The 22,500-nt window shown below is 34.0% G+C and overlaps 1 long non-coding RNA gene across 1 annotated transcript in view; it reads right to left on the bottom strand.

Annotated features, from left to right (window-relative positions):
* The window catches only part of LOC136849063 (uncharacterized), a 378,493-nt gene that overhangs the window by 329,471 nt on the left and 26,522 nt on the right, over positions 1-22,500 (bottom strand). Inside the window, exons 5-6 of the long non-coding RNA XR_010856223.1 lie at positions 16,477-16,600; positions 601-730 (exon numbers count right to left, since the gene is read on the bottom strand). This is a non-coding gene — a long non-coding RNA (uncharacterized lncRNA). The remainder of the gene's footprint in view (positions 1-600; positions 731-16,476; positions 16,601-22,500) is intronic.

Here is a 22,500-nt window from a genome sequence, read left to right as displayed (position 1 = left end):
TCTCCAGTATCATTTAAACGAAGACCTAACACTGGAAAATAACATGTCCACAATTTTCAAAAAGGCTAAATTCATCTTTCCTAAACCTGTGGATGTTTTCAAAAAGTGGGAGATATTTCACAGAAGCTAACAGCATCACACAAACCGGCACCGGGCTGTGACTAGACACAGTTCTGTGATTATCAATGCCTATACAAACACGCCAAGGAAAGAAACGATAGACCTGAGATGAAGAGTTACTCAATGGAAATCTTCAGTGTGACCAGTTCATTCTCTGAATTTTTACGCTAAAGTAGGTTACCACAATAAGAGAAAGGCAATTATAGTGAGCAACGCTACAGAAGATATCATCACAGTTGATAGATTTAAACACATATTGACAACGGGGACACGGAGACTGATAAAGCTAGCATGATTAACATAACCTAACAGCTCTAACACGCATAATCAAAGGCAACATTCATGTGTAAAAAAAAGGCCTCTCAAGAAAGCAAGCCTAAGAGGGTGTTGCGCAATTAAGAGCCTCAAAAGTTCAAGCGGAGATGCAGTGCGTTACTATCCTACAACAGTTCATCTTGTAACAATTCATCTTGTACTTACGTATTTCTCCTCTTTCTGCATTTCCTATTGTCTTCTGTAATTTCTTTCAGATGAACACCAAATTCTTTTAAGCTTGATTTTCAAGTCAATGGCCCCTGTAGACTCGTTCCAAATGAATCGGGTCCATCTTCTGAAAAACGATAATAATGATTAGAAAGATGTAGAAATATCTAATTTGTATTCAACTCCATCAAGAAACTTTAACGCAACAGTCAACAGGAGGTAAGGGAACGACGATACTCCATTTTGGGAAAACAGGGTTGGATATCTGATGAGATGTGAGGTACTTGTTGTGAGCATAATTTCTCTCCACTCCCTCGCAATCATCTCATTTCTGCTCGTCGTGACACAACTTGATTTCCGTTTTAATAACCCTAACCCCGTTCTCAGTTATTTTAAGCCATTAAGTTCAAAATTCATTATTTTTTATTTTTTCTTCTCCTTCCGAATCATTTGAAATTAAAGAGAAATCTCGCGATTAACAGAAACTTTGTACCTAAAAGGTTACTCATCAGTGTCTCTACTCTTGTTAACGAGAACTTTAATATACTAGGTCTAAAGTGTTCCTCTGGTTCTTCTCCAAGTTTTCCTATTCTATATAAGATTTATCTTCCTCCAGTGTCAATCATATTCCATATTTTTGCACTATGCACCTCTGAACTATCTGTATTAATCAATGAATGGCGTCCTTTTTGTTTTTGTTTGTTACTATCATTTGAATCATTCTTAAATCTCTGTTGTCTATGTTTAACTCCTCTCTCTCTCTCTCTCTCTCTCTCTCTCTCTCTCTCTCTCTCTCTCTCTCTCTCTCTCTCTCTTCATTGTTTGCATCCAAAAAATTTTTGTTGCGTGTTCTATAGCCTTTTTTTTTTTTTTTTGCCAGTGCCAAGCATTCAGACCATTTCCTGTCTTTTTCCATTTGCCATAAATTTATCTCTCTCTCTCTCTCTCTCTCTCTCTCTCTCTCTCTCTCTCTCTCTCTCTCTCTCTCTCTCTCTCTCTCTCTCTCTCTCTCTCCATTCCCCCATAGCTATTCAGATTTTATGAGCGAAACTTAAGATTTTTTTCGGAATCGTAATGTAAAATGGAACAGTAGGATTTTAGGGGAGAGAAGAAGGGGAGAAACGGTGAGAGAATCTAGTTTCTATATCTTTCTGCTCCTCCCCTCTCCCTCTCCTCTATGTCTCCTCCTCCTCCTCCTCCTCCTCCTCCTCCTCTTCCTCGTTCTCTTCCTCCTCCTCCTCCTCCTTCTCCACCTCCTCCTCTTCCTCTTCCTACCACTCCACTCTACCTTTTTCTACCTCTCCTCTCTATCCCCTCATCCTCACACCCTTACCATTGAGCCATATATTCTTCCCTCTTCAACCCTCTGGTCCCTGCTCCCTATACCTACCCCGCCACCACCCCCCAAACCCCGTCTCCTCTATAACACCTTATACCATTCTGCTGATTTAACTGCTGATAGAGAGGGCCTTGAAGAATTATAAACGAACGGAATGAAAGGGGTTCCAGTATAACGTTCATGAATCTAATAATAATTAACTGCGCGTTCTGTTCCTTCCATTTATTCGTGAACTGTGAATATTAACCCACATAAATATAGAGATCAGTGTATATTATTCCACTGGGAGTCCGTAGTTTATGTAACTGAAAATAGATATGGTGAAGTGGATTTCGTCGGGTCAAGGTACTTTACTTACTTTATATTATACGTATGTGATAAGGGTTAGAAATTATACATACATATATACATGTACGAGTATATATATACATATATATGTATATATATAATATGCATATGTATATATATACATATTCATATCTATATACATATATATATATATATATATATATATATATATATATGTTTATTTATTTATTTACATATAAACGTATACTGTATATTCATACGTTTGTGTTTGTATGTGCTCGGGCTCTTGTGCTTTCGAATACAGAAGATGGTTAAGAAACAGTACAGATGTTTTATTTATTCTGAAATCGATGAAAACGACAGTTTCATATAACTAGTTATGCATAGAGCTGACATGAGTGAAAGTCATACTCTCACGGTAACTGTTTTGAGGGCAAGTACACAGTTCCCCAGGAAAGGCATAATCCTTTAAATAAGCAAGAAACAAAAAGGGAATTTGATAATGGTATCCCGCCTTCGCAGTACATTTAACTTTGGGTTCCAGTTGGCGGGTCCGCCTGTGTTTGTAGGGCTAAGGCCGCGTTCATACGACCGACACACGAACGGAAACCAAATCCAATAATAAAGTTGGTATCAAATCAACCAAATCTACGAGGCAAGTGAGTTCTGAGGCGGGTTTGTGGAAATGATTGGAGGATACATTTATATATATACATATATGTATATATTCCATACTGATTAGTTTAGCTTTGGAATGAAATCTCAATAGAATCAGTTTAATAGAGTTTGGCCCAATGTTATAATCGTAGTTCAGCTTTTCCTATTGACCGAGCCGCCAGGTGGATACGCCTGATATCGTTGCAATGGCATTAAATTTCATTTGTCTACTATATATATATATATATATATATATATATATATATATATATATATATATATATATATATATATATATATATATATATATATATATATATATATATATATATATATATAAATATATATATATAATTATGGAATATATATATATATATATATATATATATATACATTTCTGTGTATATATTTAGATGTCTGTATGTATGTATATATATATATATATATATATATATATATATATATATATATATATATATATATATATATATATATATATATAATGAAGTCGTCATGAAATAGGGAGGAACGTGACCGTAAAAGTAAGCAGAAGAATAGGCTTATGGACTTAGAAGTAGACTCCAAAACTACATGTGACCAATCTTTGATTTTACGTTTCTTTCTTTATATCTTGTTCGTTTCTTAACCGTTTTGCTTTAAATGGGGCTTGTTACAAATACTTTCTTATTTTGTAAAGATGACCATTACCCTTCTAATTTAGGGGCTAACGGTGAATTTGTAAAGACAGATATGTTAAAAAAATTCATCTGGACCGTGCATTTTGAAAGCTATTTTTGACAGATATGTTTTGAGGATAATATATGCTTAAAAATAATTTTAAAAGAAATGCATTTCTTTCCACATTCGCATAACACTTTTTTTTCTTAACTGATTTTTTATGAATTGGCTATATGTCATTTACACTGTTGCATCGGTAAGTATACGAATATAGAATGTTCACTGGATACTGGGGAAACCATTTCCTTTCTGACAAGAAAAAAAAAAAATTCTGTGAAGAATCTATGATTCTTGATAAGCTGAATATACCCTACTAAGAGCAAAACATTTTGGGAAAACAAGGGTTTGCAGATGATACAAGCTGCTTAGATAGTGAGGAAAAACTGGAGAAACTACTGAAAGAGTCTGATCGTGTTTCAAAAGGAAAAAACTGAGAGTAAATGGGAGCCAATTTTAACAAGAAAGATGGAGCAACAGCGGCTAATATTGATGGCGGAAATGGGAGCACCAGAGTCAAGTATTTAATTGGGAGTAAATATTTCGGATAATGGTAGGAAGAGAGAAGAGGTGAATTACAGAATAACTGAAGTAAGGAAAGTAGTAGGTTGCATACAGAAGACTGGGAGTAAACTTGGAGTGTTTATAAAAGCCAAGGTTGGAATCCTATACGGAAGTAGAGTGGAGACGGTGTGAGCGGACAAAAGATAGAACATGGAAGCCACAGAGATAGATTATTTACGCAAATATATCTGGCATAAGAAGGAATGAAAGGGTGAGAAATATGGAGATACGTAGGAAAATGTGGAAGCAGTATATATGAACTGTGTGCGCAGTATATGCAGCATCAGAAGAACTGAAAGATGAAAAGTGGTGCAAAGATCCGTAGACATGGTAAAAAGATGGATCACAACATTTTGAGATGGTTTGCACATGTGGAAAGACAGAAAATGATAGGCTGTTGAACGGTGTACAATTCACATGTGTTAGGAAGAAAGGGGACGACCTTGAAGAAATTATTAGAAGTTTTAAAACAGGTAACAGAAGGGAAGGGTCTCAGCACTCCAGGAATAATAACGAGTGCATGCTAATGGTGAGTGGCGCATTGCATGCAAGGGGGCTAGAGGCACTGCCGATGAGACCTCTGCATGGGTGCACAAAGCTGATATTGTAGGAGTTTTCTGCCCAAGATCTTAAAACAGTCTTTTTCAAAAAGTTTCTGCTAAAGTGAAAATAAATCGAGAGCTTATTTATTTTAGCGATTGTCCAACAATTTTTCATAGTTTAGACGTATGTCTCATGGCTGACTGGCTAACGAACGAGTAAGTTACTCTGTCTGTATCTATGTTCCCTTTTATTTGTTTACCTGTAAGTTGTCTTCTGTTGTTATCTTTTACTTTCACTGATGTCATTTTACTATTATTAACTAAAGGCTAACTATTTGTAGACTGAAGCTCAACATACCATCCATTTACCCAAATTCTCGCCTCTTGCCTATTACATACCCTTACAGATCTATATATCATTCAGTCAATATACCTTCACGCATGTAACTTACAAGTAAGTAATAAATAACAATTCAAGTGGCATTTATACAGAGGTAACCACCCTAACAACATGCAAAATAACTTGCATGTAATTACTTTACCTTTCGCCTAAGCCTATTTGAGTGCCTCCTCGATAATACCAAGCAATCAGCGACCTCCTGAAGCGATAATCTCCTCCACTCTCTGCCTTTAATCACTCTCGTTAGACAACGAGCGAAGGGAAAAAATGTAATTCCGATCTCGTGAATGTAATCATGATTATCATGCCAGTCTCCGGTCGTTTAATGGATCTCGAAGATTACCTTTGCCCATTAGAATACCCGTCCGAGGAAGAGTCTCTCTCTCTCTCTCTCTCTCTCTATTCTATTCTATTCTACAGCTATACTCTGATGCATATATTAAAGCTATGTATATGATCATCAACATTTCACTTTATTATCGATAAACCAATTTGCCAGTGCAGTTATCAAAGTTATCATACTAACTGTAATAACCATTGTTGTTATGACAACAACGGTAATGAAAATGGTGACAGAAACAACAAAAACTATTATTATTATTATTATTATTATTATTATTATTATTATTATTATTATTATTATTATTTGTTTAAAAACTTTACAGAGTTTTGTTCTTGTAATTTCAAGTTCATTTTTACACTCAGTACCCTCTATAAAGAGCAAGTTCCTTGCAAAGTGAGAATAAAATATCAAGCATTTTTCATTCTTTTGTTGCTGGCTTTCCGCATATGTATATAGCGTAAAAAAGAGATAAAAAATGTTTCACCAACACATGACGCCCCTAAAAAGACTTAATTACGCTGGTGCCACCCCAACAACAAATAGGGTCATGCTAGATATTAGAATTCTCTCTCTCTGTCTCTCTCTCTCTCTCTCTCTCTCTCTCTCTCTCTCTCTCTCTCTCTCTCTCTTTATAATGAAGAAATACCGTGCATGGCTGTCATTCCTGTATAAATACTAAGTAGAGGAAAATACTAGAAAAATAAAATAGTTTTTCTTTTGTTAACCCTAAAAGTCTAAATAAATATTATCATGAAAAGGGGGAGAGTGAAAGTTGCACCATCCCAAGTGAACTTATATGGAAATATTAGTATATCCTCTTTAAATCATAAAACAGTTGCACGCTAATGGTATTATTCGTTTGACTGCAAATATTTAGTTTACCTCCGCAAAACCATAATATTTTGGGGGTCCTTTTTCTGTCTGTGTGTCAGTGCTTTCAATGAGGAATTACGCACAAAAAATGACATGTGGATTCTATGAAAATTTGACCAAAGGCAGGATAGTGACTGACAAAAAGTGGTTAGAATTTAGGTTAGATACAGATCTAGACAATAGAGCTGAAAAGAGAGGATGACCTTTCCCATTTAATTAGCCAAAAAACGCACTGAAAGTAGACTCTCTAGCTGTGGAAACAATACTCAGAATGAGGCAGAGTACAAAATATGGGTACAGTATCTGGAAAAGCTGCTGAGATAAAAAGAAAAGTCTGCTAAATATAAATATCCTACAATTTCATAAAAATGAAAAACCACAATCTAGGATTTGGGTTTAGTTTCTAAGTAAAATTTGTCGCTCCTTCCCAAGTCTTCGATTGGCCTACAGACAATATCTTAAACCTGATTTAGATGTTACTGAATAAACTACTGTAAGTTAAAAGCCGTCCCATTTAGAGTTTCAGGAAAGATTTGTGAAGACTGAATGAAAAAGCATCTACGAAGAACAGATTCGTAGACATCAGTATAAGAGGAACTGGAAGAGGTCAGTAATGAAATCAAAAGTGTAAACAAAGAAACTCTGAGAAGATGATGACGTAGCATCTTCATTTGCATCAGATGTAAATGAAGATGGAGAAAAATCACACGAGATCTGCAAGACTATCTGAGCAATTCACGAAGTCTTGAAATCAGGAAGCCCACTGAACTGGCGTCTTGAAAAACAGTTCCAATATTTAACCCAGACATTTCTCCTCAGTGGATAATACTGGGCCCCTCTTCTGTAAACGACGAATTCGATGCTTTCTTCTTCTAATCCTTGTCTGAAATTCAAGATTGTCGTTGGGAAAACGTTAACTACATCCTAAAGAAGGAATGAATTAAAGAGTTCTTTCGACATTATATATATATACATATGTATATAGTATATATACACATATATATGTATATATGCATATATGTGATAGGTAGAGTTCTTGCCTACCACACGACTCTTTGCAACTCGTACCAGACCCCTCCTTACCACTCAGTTGTGTGCCATCTCACTCAAGTCATCTTGAAGATCCCCAGTTTCAAATACAAGATGACAATGGTAAGGCATAAGACTATTGAAGGATATAAGTAAACTTTGCATCCCAAAATAAGACTATAAGAACCAACTACCATTTGCAATCATCAGCCACGTCTTTCCTTGTCCATCAAACTTATACATTCGTAAGATAGAAAAAAATCTTAAGCTGGATGGGAACTGAGCCAAACAAATAAAGAAAAGAGGAAAGTGTACAGAAGAGAAAGGCGCTCTTAAGTAAACAGAGGCAACCTCTCTATTTGCCCGGAGGAAGCTCTGATAAGTGAGCAAATGCTTCTTTTCTCAAGATGATGCTCCCGGGATGCTGACTGCCTTAGGGGATGTTGTATGGGTCTTCGAGGAATAATCCGTATTTTCTTCTTTGGATTCCAATCGACCATAAACGAATTCTGCTTTTGGAAGTTATCTTCTCACATAATTCAAGGAGAAAGCGTTGAAGTTTTATTCAGAATATCTAGATAAGACTTGTGTCCTCTTTGATTACTTGGTAGTATTTATTACACATTACTCATGGGTACAAAAAATGCATTATACTTGTACGCAGCACTGACTGCGTTCAACCCTGCCAGAGAGCGAGGAAAAATAACCTCACAGCCAATAAGTAAATTTACATTTCGCCAAAGCAGAATTCTGAATGTTAAAATATAGAAAACAAAAGCTACAACAGAGAAATATCATACTAACGCAAATGTTTGTCACGTCATATTTTGCAATTTTTTCTTTTTTGTACACATGTTTTATTACTTGCTGCCCGTTTCATTTCATGTAATTTCAATTATCAGTATGTATAGCAGTAAAGCGTTGCCATATCAGGTAGCATAGCTTAAGTTTCTTATGAAAGAAATTTTAGAATATTAATGCCACAGGAGCAAAAGTTCAAGAACGAAGAGTATTATGCTTAAAAAAAAAAAGGTCCGCTGACTGTATTTATTATCGATACGAGATTTGCAGGAAACTTGAGAACTTGAAACGCGAGACCTTCAAAAGATTTAGTAGGCGTACATGAGAGATTTACATTTGTAAAAGATGTCACTTAATTCTCGGCTAATCCTCAACAACAATATGGGTCGTGAAAATAATGTAATATGGCTACAAGAAAGGCAAAACGTTACGCTGTAGTTCCTGATCTGAATAGAGGTTGTGTTCTTTCATTTTACACGTCATCCATAACCTGACTTAGAATTTCAGGCTCCTTATGCATATTGCAAGGCATCCCATTCTATGGTGTGATAAGTGCAATTAATAGGATTATTTAAGGCTGGATTTTGACGTCCACACTTACTGACAGTCTAGACTGATTTTAATTTGCTATAAACGTCTTACGGTAAAACCTATATAATAAGCTTACCAGTATCTACAGGGAGTATTGCTTCTACATACACCAGTATGTTTATACGTACATAAATACATACATATATATATACATACATACATACTTGAGAGGACGATAACGTTTATCCCTGACAACCTACCAGTAGTCAGACACTTAAGCTGTATAAAGTATCAGCTTGTTTTTACCTAGTGGTCCAGTCGAGTTTCTTGATATCATCGACTTATGGGACCTTGAATTAATACAAAACGAATCATTGGGGCAAAGTCTACGTGGATGGAGACATTTTTCCTTGCATTATTAAACAATCTCCCTATCTCATTTACTCAAAGACTAAGGGAAGATATTTGATTGAAAAAGGATATGAATTAGCAGCGGGGTTCTCATCAACAGTAGTTTTCACTACATAGCATCTATTTGGTAGACAGAAAGGGGGTTTTGAATTCCATTTGATGTGAAGAAAAAATATGCCCAAAATCTATCTTATCCTGTGCTTTGCTTTAGTATACGAGCAACAGGCTAACACTCTGAAAGGTTTTAGACAGCAAGCCTTCCAAGCAATGTCTGTATGATGAAAATTAACCACAACAGTTCATAAGCAAGTGAAAGAACAGCAAATCAGAAGGCAAATATATCAGCAAACTCCGGAAATCGAAACAGTTTCGTCAATCCAAGAACTCCTCATGTTTAGAGATTTGAGGGAGATGATAATAAGAATAGAATAGAAAAATTCGGAAAGGGAATGCAAAAGGAGAATAATGTGAGGAAAATAAAAATTAGCAAATTTGGTCACATTGCAACATGCATATAAACATGTTATTCATGGAGAATGCTTCGGCTCCAGACAATACACAACTATATGGGAATGATGTCTAATCGGCGTTAAACTAATGTAATTTATTTTTTTGTGAAGATGACAGTCTCCTGTGCTTCTCATAGTAATAAGGAAATTAAAAATAAGATGATTTGATTTGATGACAGCCAGTTCATCTTATGCAGATAAAGGACAAGAAAATATGAAAGATAGATGGAAAGGATGGCGTTTCATGATAGATGGAAAGGATGGCGTTTCATGATAGATGGAAAGGATGGCGTTTCATGATAGATGGAAAGGATAGCGTTTCATGATAGATGGAAAGGATGGCGTTTCATGATAGGTGGAAAGGATGGCGTTTCATTATACATGGAAAGGATGGCGTTTCATGGGATGGGAATTTGCAGTCCCTCCCTACACCTATAATATATCTAATAAGGATAATGAAAACTTTATATCTTGAATACTGAAGATGTTATTCATTTCCTGGACTTAAGAAATAAAAGGACAGATCATGCAACGAATGTCCCCATACATGGGACGTGCCTTATTAGATAAGTTGACAAAGTGTATTAAAAAGTACCAGTAACAAGCTTGTGACTTTAGGGTCATTACGTTAAAATAGGTTAAAAATATTAAATATTCTTAACTATAAAATAAATTCTTACAATATCCCCCTCTCCAACTAGTTCAAATATTTGGGAAGCCAGATTAAGTATACCTTAACCAGACCACTGAGCTGATTAACAGCTCTCCTAGGGCTGGCCCGAATGATTAGACTTATTTTACGTGGCTAAGAACCAACTGGTTACCTAGCAACGGGACCTACAGCTTATTGTGGAATCCTAACCACATTATAACGAGAAATGAACTTCTATCACCAGAAATAAATTTCTCTAATTCTTCATTGGCCGGTCGAAGAATCGAACGCGGGCCCAGCAGAGTGCTAGCCGAGAACGATTCCAACCCGTCCAATGAGGACCTTGGGAAGCCAGATGAAAATTAATTTCAAACAACGATAAGGAATAATAATTTCTGTGTATTTGCACAGATTTTAAAACTTGCATAAATATGATTGTTTGTTTGTTTGTTTGTTTTTACGAACCAAAAATAACCAAGAAAGATGAATAAGGCAGAAATCCGCCTGAGATCAAGGAAACAATGGAATCAGGGAATTAATTAAACGACCCTAACATATAGAACATGAAAGAAATGACCAACACGATTTAGACCTTAAAAAGGCTACATTACTTTTAACTAAGTTTGCATTTGTTCAAAGCCTAAAAAGACCTTTATACCACCAAACTTTAATGAACATGCATGCTTATCTTACCCATTCACTCCCATCTTCAAAAACCAGCTGAGCGTAGAATCAAATAACACGGTATAAAACATTAATCTCAAAAAGATACACGCCAATAACCAGCTGTCTCACTCCTTCGCCCTCAGGCAGATTTCGTCCAGATTTGGGTTTTCCGAGATAAAATGTGTTAACAGAAAATTCCTTGGGCTAAGTAGAGACATTTTTCCGCGCTCCCCGTTTTCAGAGCCTACTTGTTGGGACAGCCGCCCTTACCTCCCTTCAGGGTCTTCCTCACTTTGCCTTTTTTTTTTTCTTTCTTTTTAAGCAGGGAAGCAGTCTGCTAAGATCTCAGATTAAAAAGAGAAGCGACAGAGGAATAGATGATTCAGGTGAAAGGGAAAAGTGGGAAAATATAAAAGAATGAATGAATATAGAGTTTGGGCCAAAGGCCAAGCACTGGGACCTATGAGGCCATTCAGCGCTGAAACGGAAATTGCCAGTAAAAGGTTTAAAAGGTGGGACAGGGGGGAAACCTCAAAGCAGCTGCACTATGAGTCAATTGTTAGGAGGAGGTGGAAAGTAAGATGGAAGAAAGAGAATATGAAAGGAGGTACGGTAAAAGAAACGAAAGGGGCTGCAGCTAGGGGCCGAAGGGATGCTGCAAAGAACCTTAAGTAATGCCTACAGTGCACGGCATGAGGTGCACTGACGGCACTAACCCCCTACGGGGAAAATATAAATGAAGGTTAATGAACAAAGGAAAATGTTATACAAATATAGATAACGATGTTAGAGCTTTAAGAGCAGCTTACTCCTCGCTCCCTGTATTTTTCTGTCCATGAATACGAAAACCTCATTCTTTTTTATTTTTCATACCTCTTACTCGCACCAATCTATTCAAGGAAATCCATCGGGGGTAAATGAGATATGTGCAGTAAAAAAAATCACAAACGCATTCAGGGATTCTTCCTATACCAAAACAAAATAATTTTCAAAAGCACTATTTATAAATGCAACCTACGCTACCATGTCATCCATTTATGCTTTAAACACATTCATGCACTTTCTATATATATCACTATGTTTTCTGCCAAGTAATCTCGCAATGCCTTGCGTGTTACATATTTTCGCCCAAACCCATTTCGTCTTCAACCTCCATTCAGATGATCTGAATACACGATTTTACTAAAATATATTCGATTCTTTTTACAGAAGCAGACGATTTCACAACAGATCAGTCTTTCAACATATACCAAAGGTCTTGCCAAGCTTTCACAATTCTCATTTTCTCGCATCTTAACTTCCCAGAGGAAAATTAATGTTTTCTAATAAATATTTATATACGTTTGGCCTGAGTCCTCATCATAAACCATAACCTTAGTGCTGTTTTTTATCATGATTACCATCAGTCAGACTTCCTTAGGTAACTACCCCTCTTGTACTGTTGTAATATCTGATTTGTTGTTTGTCGATCAATTCGTAAAAGTTTTACGCCGGCCTCCGGTATTACTTTCCTCTTAGGATTATGGCAACAAATATTCTGCTTACCACTCATTCGGTATTCTCTGACTATTACATTTACAAAGAGAAAACACAGATATCTGTCAACGGCAAAATGTTTGGAGTCTATCTGAAGAAAACAGAGCTAACTTCACCCTGTATATCCCAGCAGAGCTCACTTGTCTGGGATGGAATATATCAGCAACAAATTTTAAACACAATGGCCTGTCTCGAATTTCAGCTCTCTTGACCATAAACAAACATTTCAGATTACTACTGAGTTAAAGTACGATTTATGTAAGATAAAACCTGCGGCTCAGATGACCCGGCATCACCTTGGATACATTTAAATTAGTACTTAATCATAGGGTTGCATTAAACCCATTTTAGGTTTGGTCTATTTTTGCTTTCACTTCAGTGATTCAAGTGTTTATTCTTACTTATAAATACTTCCCTATACCCTAACGTTCAGCGATTACACTCAAACACTACTTGCGCCTGCTATATCATGGGCTACTCCATCAAATAGTTCTTCACTGGATATCATCCTAGGGCGTTCGATTCTCCATCAAATCGGTTCCAATTTATTTCTGGTTAAAATTCCGGTATTTGGTTCGGAACCATGTGGTGATAATTTTTGAAGTCCGTTCTTCATGCTAATAAGAAGAAAATTATTTGTCTCAGTTCTCAACATCTGATAATTTTTGGTCCGTTCTTCATGCTAATAAGAAGAAAATGATTTGTCTCATCTCAACATCTGAGATTCCCACGAGATTCTTAATTTCCTTGGGTACAACTCGTACTCAAACATTAAATATGAATTTTTGGTTAATTAGTTCCGGAACGGATTATCGTGAGTGTATTACAAGAATCTGATATCATTTTAGCTTATTCTTGTAGGAATGTTTTATTCTCTTCTCTACTTAAGATAACAGTTTTAAATATCATAAGTAGAGAAGAGAATAAAACGTGAAAGGATTATCTTTATGAGTAACGCCGTTTTTCATATATTTCCAGTTCTAACATATGAACGATAGAATTGGCAATGATTTTACTGCGCTGGCGGTAATCTGTTTTGCAAGTTTGGGATTCAAGTTTGTGGAGGACAGGTTTGCATTCAGTTTTATTGTGCATTTATGAAAATGTGTTTTATAGTGCATTTATGACATTGCGTTTTATTGTGCATTGATGAACTGAGTTTTATTGTGCATTTATGAAAAAGTGTTTTATTGTGCATTTATGACATTGTGTTTTATTGTGCATTGATTTGTGTTTTATTGTGAATCTATGAAAATGTGTTTTATTGTGCATTTATGACATTGTGTTTTATTGTGCATTGATAATTTGTGTTTTATCGTGCATTTATGAAAATGTGTTTTATTATGAATTTATGAAAATGTGTTTTATTGTGAAGTAATGAAATTGTGTTTTATCGTGCATTTAAGAAATTGTGTTTTATTGTTAATTTATGAAATTGTTTTATTGTGAATTTATGAAAATGTGTTTTAATGTGCATTTATGAAAATGTGTTTTAATGTGCATTTATGACATTGTGATTTATTATGCATTATGTAGTTGTGTTTTATTGCGCATTTATGAAAATGTGTTTTATTGTGCATTTATGAAAATGTTTTATTGTGAATTTATGAAAATGTGTTTTATTGCGAAGTGATGAAATTGTGTTTTATTGTGAATTTATAACATTGTGTTTTATTGTGCATTTATGAAAATGTGTTTTGTTGTGCATTTATGACATTGTGTTTTATTGTGCATTCATGAAAATGTGTTTTATTGTGCATTTATGACAATGTGTTTTATTGTGCATTTATGAAAATGTGTTTTATCGTGAATTTATGAAATTGTGCTTTATTGTGAATTTATGGCATTGTGTTGTATTGTGCATTTATGAAAATGTATTTTATTGTGAATTTATGAATTTGTGTTTTATTGTGAATTATGATATTGTGTTTTATTGCGCATTTATGAAAATGTGTTTTATTGTACATTTATGAAATTGTGTTTTATTATGCATTTATGAAATTGTGTTTTATTGTGTATTTATGAAATTGTGTTTTATTGCGCATTTATGACTCTGTGTTTTATTGAGCACTTATGAAACTTTGTTTTATAGCACAAATGTAAGTAACTTCGCTAAGTTAGTGAGTACCCACTTTTCAATTTAAATTCTATTTTGTATTAATTTAAAGCTTTTATGGTGATTTAGAGCTGCTCAAATGACAAAGAGATGCTCTTATAAAAAAAAACTGGTGTTAAAGCTTAGGAAATTTGATGTACTGATGTTCTGAGGCTTGATTTGTAAATTCAAGTCTTCATATAATTTATCCATCTCCCAAAAAACTAAGTGAAAAACTGATGGAACAAATCCGAGTACCAGTGGACAATAATATTCTTGCTGCCTCATAAAAAAAACTAAATGCTTAAAAAGGTGTTCACATTAAAGTTAAATACTTTAAAAGGTTTTCGCAGTAAAGATAAATACTGAAAAAGGTGTTCGCATTAAAGATAAATACTTAAAAAAGTGTTCGAATTAAAGATGCATTTATTTTCACTAACGTGTACATTTTATACCACAGAACAATTTATTTTCCAGTGGTAACATATTCATTCCAATACACCTCATACGTCTTTGCTTACAGAGATCTCTCCGTCCAGTAACTCACTTAATTTAAATACAAAGAGACTCATTTATTTTCTCAGTCATGTCTCCAGTTTCCAAATTAATCATTGTTAACTTTCCATTCCAAACATTGCTGCGGCTTACGTCATCTACAGCAATTTTAATTACGGTATTCATATTATTTTCCCACTACTTGTGCAAAGTTTGCATGTATATATATAAATAATTTTATATATATATATATATATATATATATATATATATATATATATATATATATATATATATATATATATATATATACATATACATATATATATATTTATGTATGTATACACTATATATATATATATATGCATATATATGCATATTATATATATAAACTGTATATATAAATATATGTATATATATATATATATATATATATATATATATATATATATATATATATAGCATCGAATTTTTAGGAAATTTTTATTTTTTTCAATGTACTTTATTGTTTTACGTTTCAGGACCATGAGTCTATTTTCAAAGCTATAAATTAAAGACAACAGAATTAAAAATAGACTCAGATTTTAAAACGAGAAAAAGAAATTTTATAAAAGTATAAAAAGAAACATAACACATGGTCCTGAAACAAATCAGGACCATGTGTCCCAGGGTCCGTTTTTTTCAAATGGAAACTATAAATTAAAAAGTACAATTGGGGAACTAGTTGTTTAATAAAAAAAAATAGTATTGACAGATTTTCATTAAACGTTTTGAAAAAAAATTTTCCTTCTCCATAAATCAGGTTTACTTTTATAAAGAAATATAATATATATATATATATATATATATATATATATATATATATATATATATATATATATATATATATATATATATTATATATATATTTATATATATGTATTTGTATTTGTTGTGTGTGTATGTGTGTGTATTGGGCTTGTATTCCCTTAAGAGATATTCAAACGTTAACATGCCCTCTGTTTCGCTTAGTCCGCAAGTTTGAAAAATATCCTTGTAAAATAAATCATTGTATATTATAAAAATAGACAACGGTTAATGATCATATACATTCATGGAAAGTAATAAAAAACATTCACAAATCATGTTGGCGCTTGCATGACCACACACACACACACACACACACACATATATATATATATATATATATATATATATATATATATATATATATATATATATATGCGTTAACTAAGTTTACTTTCCAAAAGGGAAAGGAGAAATTGGATCAAACATGAATAGGATATTACTAGTTGTATATCAGGGCTATCGCTAAACCAAATAACATATCGAACTCCGCAAATACTTTCAGCAGATTTCATAACTGGAAAATATTATCTTACTTACCTGGTTTTAGAAGACAACTGTTTATCACTGGCGACGTTGCATCTCCTGTCCAAGTAAAGGTAAACAATGAGCTGGGATTTTTCTGACATTTCCGACAAGCATTTCAGACGATGTTTACGCAGGACTGAAAAGAAGAAGTCACATTTATTATGCTGCATGGCATAACTTTATATCTACATCTTCACTGAAGATCGTTCGGCATTGTCTTCTAGTAATGGAAGACCATCTGCCGTTGTTCGTCTTATTTTAGCAAGAATTACCTAATCTAAAATAAAAATCAGGTGTTAGGTGTTTTTTCTTTACAGTGTAATATTAGTTAAAATAAATTTGTCGGAAAACGTTAAATTCTACATTTAATTTAAAAAAGTAATTGAGTGTTGCTGGTCAAACAGATAACAGTGGCTGTTATGTTACACAATGTTATACTTCACAACAACAAATACCATTAAGAAAATATCATTAGGAAAAAATTATGTTTCATGGAATATATGCATTATATATATATATATGTATATATATATATATATATATATATATATATATATATAATATGCATATATACATACGTATATGTATATATATATTGTATATATTGTATATATATATATGTGCATATATATATATGTGTGTGTGTATATATATATATATATATATATATATATATATATATATATATATATATATATATATATATATATATATATATATCGTGGCTTATAATTCTCTGATAATTTCTCCGTCAACAAGAAAGACTGAGACAAACAGAGACAGACAAATATGTGGAACGTTTTTTTATTAGCCAAAAATTAAGGACTATGCTAAGCTATAAGACTTAAATAATGCCTACTTGGCGAAATCAAGACCCCGGCCATCCTAATAACAAAATATAGGACCTACGCATACTTATTAAATCCATGAACAATTCATGCTCGCAACTTAAAAACATGAACGCAACGAGAACATAAACCGGTTAAAATCATGGGTAAAGTGACTTTGTTACTACGCTACTCACACCCGGAATTTGGCGCGCGAGAAAAAAAAAAAAAAGAGTATTATTGTATTTCCCCTTTATTCTCTTTACGCTCGTGAGTATATTTTTGATCGCTCGAGTTATTTCAGGAAATTAAAACAAAAATAAAACTTTCCCTTTCATTAATTCAACCTTTTCATTTGCAATTTTTGTCTGCTGTCACTCGTGACTTTAAACCCAACACAAAATTATACGAAATCCTTTTTTTTTTTTTTTTTTTTTTTTACTGCTCACATTTTCATCCAGTAGCTTTGTCCTGCATTCTCCCTGGACAATAACTCGTTTCATTTCAGAATAATATTTATGTATTTTATCTCGATTTAGACATTTCATTACAGTGATCTTATGTACCTCTTATAATTAGGCAGATTCCTCTGCATAGTATCTGGCGTTTGGTTTCTTTAAAATTTGTCTTTCAGTTTTTCAACAAAATGACGAACTGACAAAAATTCATAAAAGCTTTTAGATATTCAGAAAACTTACGAAGATAATCTTCACTACCATTCTACACTATATATATACATATATATATATATATAAATTATATATGTGTATGTATATAAATTATATATATATATATATATATGTTTTATTATTATTATTATTATTATTATTATTATTATTATTATTATTATTATTATTATTATTATTATTAGTTTTCTTCCCTTATTTCTCCCCGGTTTGTGACATGGGTCTATTTGCAAAGGAAACAGACCAGTTTCAAAATCGAAATCTTGGTATGCTTTTTTCCTGTACTTCAGAAACATGAATAGTGAAGAAGCCTCTGGAATTCAGAACCTTCGTCTGGACAAATAACAATTATTAATTACGTTAAACAGAGTCCAAGGTATTGTTTTAATGAATTATTTTAATTTTTATTTCTTTTTGTCTCATTCCATTTATTCCCTGATTTCGATGGAACCTGGTAGCTAATACCTTCTGACCAGTAATAATTGTCCACCAGATAAGTTCTACCTTCACCTTTTTTGCAAGACCAGAGGTAATTTTAAAGCAACAATTTCAGTTTTTTCTGACTTGTAGATCTCAAAAACTATCATAGTGGCTTTCTTCAGTTTTCAGATCTTTGTCAGAATCTATAATCATTAAATTCGTAGGTGAAAAAGCAGCTCCTGAAGGGCAAGGGATCTTCAGTGTCCCCCCACCCCCAACCCCACACCATTTGCAAAATCCTTTGCTCGTTACCTCCTCCCGATGCATAAATTCTCAGTCACCTCCATTACCTCCTACTAATATTTCATCCAAGAAATGCTTAATGTAATCTACGGCTTGGAAAAGATTTTGAAACGTCATTTCCTGCAATGATTACAATCCCTTTGATTAAGTCAATTCTGTCATGCAATTTTGGCGTCGAATGGTGGTATTTTTTCATTAGGGCAGACGCTGAAAATCAAGCTGTTATTGTTTTTAGTGGCTGGCAATTCTCATGGAAATTCCCCCAAGAGATAGATTATCATATGCTAATGAGTCCCAAAAATAACTAAAAATATAATGGAGCGAAGCTTTTCTGATAGGCAGATAAACAATATACGCTTAATGTATCTGTTTTGATGCTTTAATAGTGAGCATTAGCTGTAATGTATTAACGAAGACTTGAGAACATTGCCGCTAAGGTGCCCAAGAAAACGTTTACTGAAGATTTGGCGAATATATCTCCTGAGGCGTACCACAAAGTCTAATTATAAGTCTCGTGCGGAACAACTGCTTTAAAGCAGTGGGTACTCCAGACGTAATTGCTTTAAAACCAAACTTTACAAGTTTGGAATTCCAGCGCAAAACGTTCTTTTCGCCGAACTAACTATGCGGCAACGTTCTTGTCGCATGGCTTCGAGACTAGCACACAATTCGTAGGTGTTACATTTATGGCTGTTGATAATAGCGTTGGCTTCTCTTTACTGCTTGTTAGCCTCGTTTTATGATATTTTATTGGCAATGAAAATGCAGTTAACGCGCCTGCGGCAGATGAGGAGATCAAGGGGTGAGAGGGCGGCGGCGGCAGCGGACGAAAGATTGTCACAGAAACACGACTGGGCTGTGATGGTGGGTCTGGCAGACACTAAAAGTTTTATTCGCCTTACGAGCCACGCTCGAACATAAACACACACTTCAGTTTCTAGCAGTAGCATTAATCACATGCTATGGTATCCAGATTTTCCTGGTAAAATATACAGCAACTGTCTATATCAACAGCAGCAGCGCAGGTGCAAATATGGTGAATGTGAAATGGAACTGATCATTATTATAAAAAAATTAATGACCTGAATTAAAAATAAATTCGTCTTCCAGGAACTTTTTAATTACACAATTCTCGTTTTGCTTTGTTCTATTACTGGCTGGAAAACGACAGCAAAATTATTTCAGGCAAACAAAAGATATTATAATGCTTTGACTGTAATTAAACTGCTTCTCGAGAAATAACACGAAATGCCTTTAATAAACCCCAAGGACATTTACCTTCCTCCGGGGAAACACCAGCGTTTCATAATTTCATCTGGAATTTCATTTGTTCAGATAAATTAGAAAGTGAGAATTTCTGTCAACATTTCACACACTACAATATCTTTTTCGCCACCGAGATACAACAAAATGTTTTACTATCATATACGTAATTAATATGTGATTATTCGTACGCGAACTACTTTCCTGTTACTTTCTACGGGAATTCGTTATTTATTACAAAAAATGTGTTGTAAAATCGTGTTAATAAAGATTTTGTTCTCTTTATAACTGAAAATACGAGAAAATCTAATGATGAAATGTAATAACCTTACCAAGAGGTAAACAAGGATGTTTATCTAGAATGTAGCTTTCCGTACACGTGCTAAAATGAAAGTACTTCCACCTATTTACGTATCCGATGGCAACGTGAAAATACATCTAAAGCAGGCTATACGGTTTCAACACGGCCCATCAAAACATCAAAATTAACTCCCTATTACTAATGCCTTCACTATTCGTTTCGGATGAAAGATAATGTTTACGACTGAAAAAGAGGTGGTAAAGAATGGCCCGAATGATTTATATCTTGATCTACTGGTAGATCCGAGTCTGATCATTAGACCCTCTGGGAACAGAGTGAAACTTAGACTTAGATTCCCTTTCTATCAATCTTGAAAAGACATCCTGTTACATTTTTTTTAGAATAGCTGACGACATTATTTGTGCTGTTGATTTTTATCACTGATATTTTTAAAACGCATCCGTATTAATTCAGTCCAAAACCTACTACTATTCAACATCACTGATTTTCTGCTGATCCACAGAAAAATTTGACATCACCCACCGAATCTCGATATTGCTAATCTTCAAATTGTAAGTGGGTCACATGCTACGTGATAACGTAGAGAAAGCTTATTTATTCTGTTTAATTACAATATCTCGTATAACTTTGACTACATTGCATATATATTGCATACGCAACTCAATCCATCATATTCATTTTTCTTAGATCAAAGATATTACAAAACCAAAATCATCTTTCTGGTGGGCTGCGACTGTTTTTGATTGAATCCATTTCAAATGAAATTCGTGAAATTTGTTCTGCATCGGACACCTGCGGTTTTAAAATTGAATAGCTTCTCTCTCTCTCTCTCTCTCTCTCTCTCTCTCTCTCTCTCTCTCTCTCTCTCTCTCTAGTACGTAAGTGATTCTCTGGAACATTTTAATTCAAGTGTTTTTTTATTAAAATAAGGGATAATAGGGAAAGTCAGGTGTTTTTTATATTAACTTATACTTAATGCATGATACAGGATTTCTGATATATATATATATATATATATATATATATATATATATATATATATATATATATATATATATATATATATATATAAAGTAACTGACTGTTTCACAACAAACACAATTAAATTTTCTCTTGCCACATATTTTGAAATTTCTAAATAAAAGCCAACCCATGAGCAAAATTTATTAAATTTATTAAGACTTAAAAAGACGAGTTACAGTCCCTTCTGTGATAGAAACTAAAGATTCCAAGAATCTCGAATTAAAACTGAAATCCGAAGGATTTCTCGGAGTCTTCTTTGTAGTCACCAAAAGAATTTTCATTTTTCATTTCACTTCCCCGCCGAACCGCCATAGAGCCACTGAATACCAACAAAGCCTACAAGAATGCCAGCTATGGTTATGATAACCGCAAATATCATTTATTCCATTTCCGGTATCTCTCTCTCTCTCTCTCTCTCTCTCTCTCTCTCTCTCTCTCTCTCTCTCTCTCTCTCTCTCTGTCCTTTGAATTGACGTTATTGACATTCCAGCCAACACCCCCATCGGTTTCATACACCTTTCCTGCTATCCTGAATCTCTCTCTCTCTCTCTCTCTCTCTCTCTCTCTCTCTCTCTCTCTCTCTCTCTCTCTCTCTCTCTCTCTATTGGTTTCCCCTTTAAACAGAAGTCACCCGTACGTAGACTGCTTGTTTCAAAATCCAATATGAGTTAATTCTACCAGCGAGGGAAAATGCATTCAAACAATTTTTCTTACTGAAAGAAAGCGCTCTTGTTCCGGACAGCCTTTTGTGGACCAATTCTGCTATTGTACGCCATCACACCTACAGCTTACTTTTCTTTATTTATCTTTATCCTATTTCTTCATACTTTAATCTTACCGTTTGTAATGCTGATGAGATACTTTGGTCAAAATTAATTTTATAACAGTGAAAGGCAACTGAAAGGTGAGTTGGCACAGTTACGTTTCCAATAGTCCAGAATTGGTATCTATGATTCAAAGATAAACATTAAAACTTTAATGTATACAGTCTATCTTCTATATATATAAAAATGGATGTATGTATGTATGTGTGTGTTCCAGCATGTGTGTTCCAGCATGACCTGAAATGCTCTCTGGGAAAGAATACTGGGAAAGAATAAGACATGACTGGAACCAAAGTGGGTGGGGTTGGGAAGGGGGTGACGTAAAAATAACCAAAAACGACAGATATTAGTGTCTAATCCATAGTTTT

This window comes from Macrobrachium rosenbergii, chromosome 20 (genome assembly GCF_040412425.1).
Source record: "Macrobrachium rosenbergii isolate ZJJX-2024 chromosome 20, ASM4041242v1, whole genome shotgun sequence".
NCBI classification, from domain to species: Eukaryota; Metazoa; Arthropoda; class Malacostraca; order Decapoda; family Palaemonidae; genus Macrobrachium; species Macrobrachium rosenbergii.
Note: the sequence above shows the minus strand (reverse complement) of the source record. Positions and strands in the feature narration are given on the sequence as shown.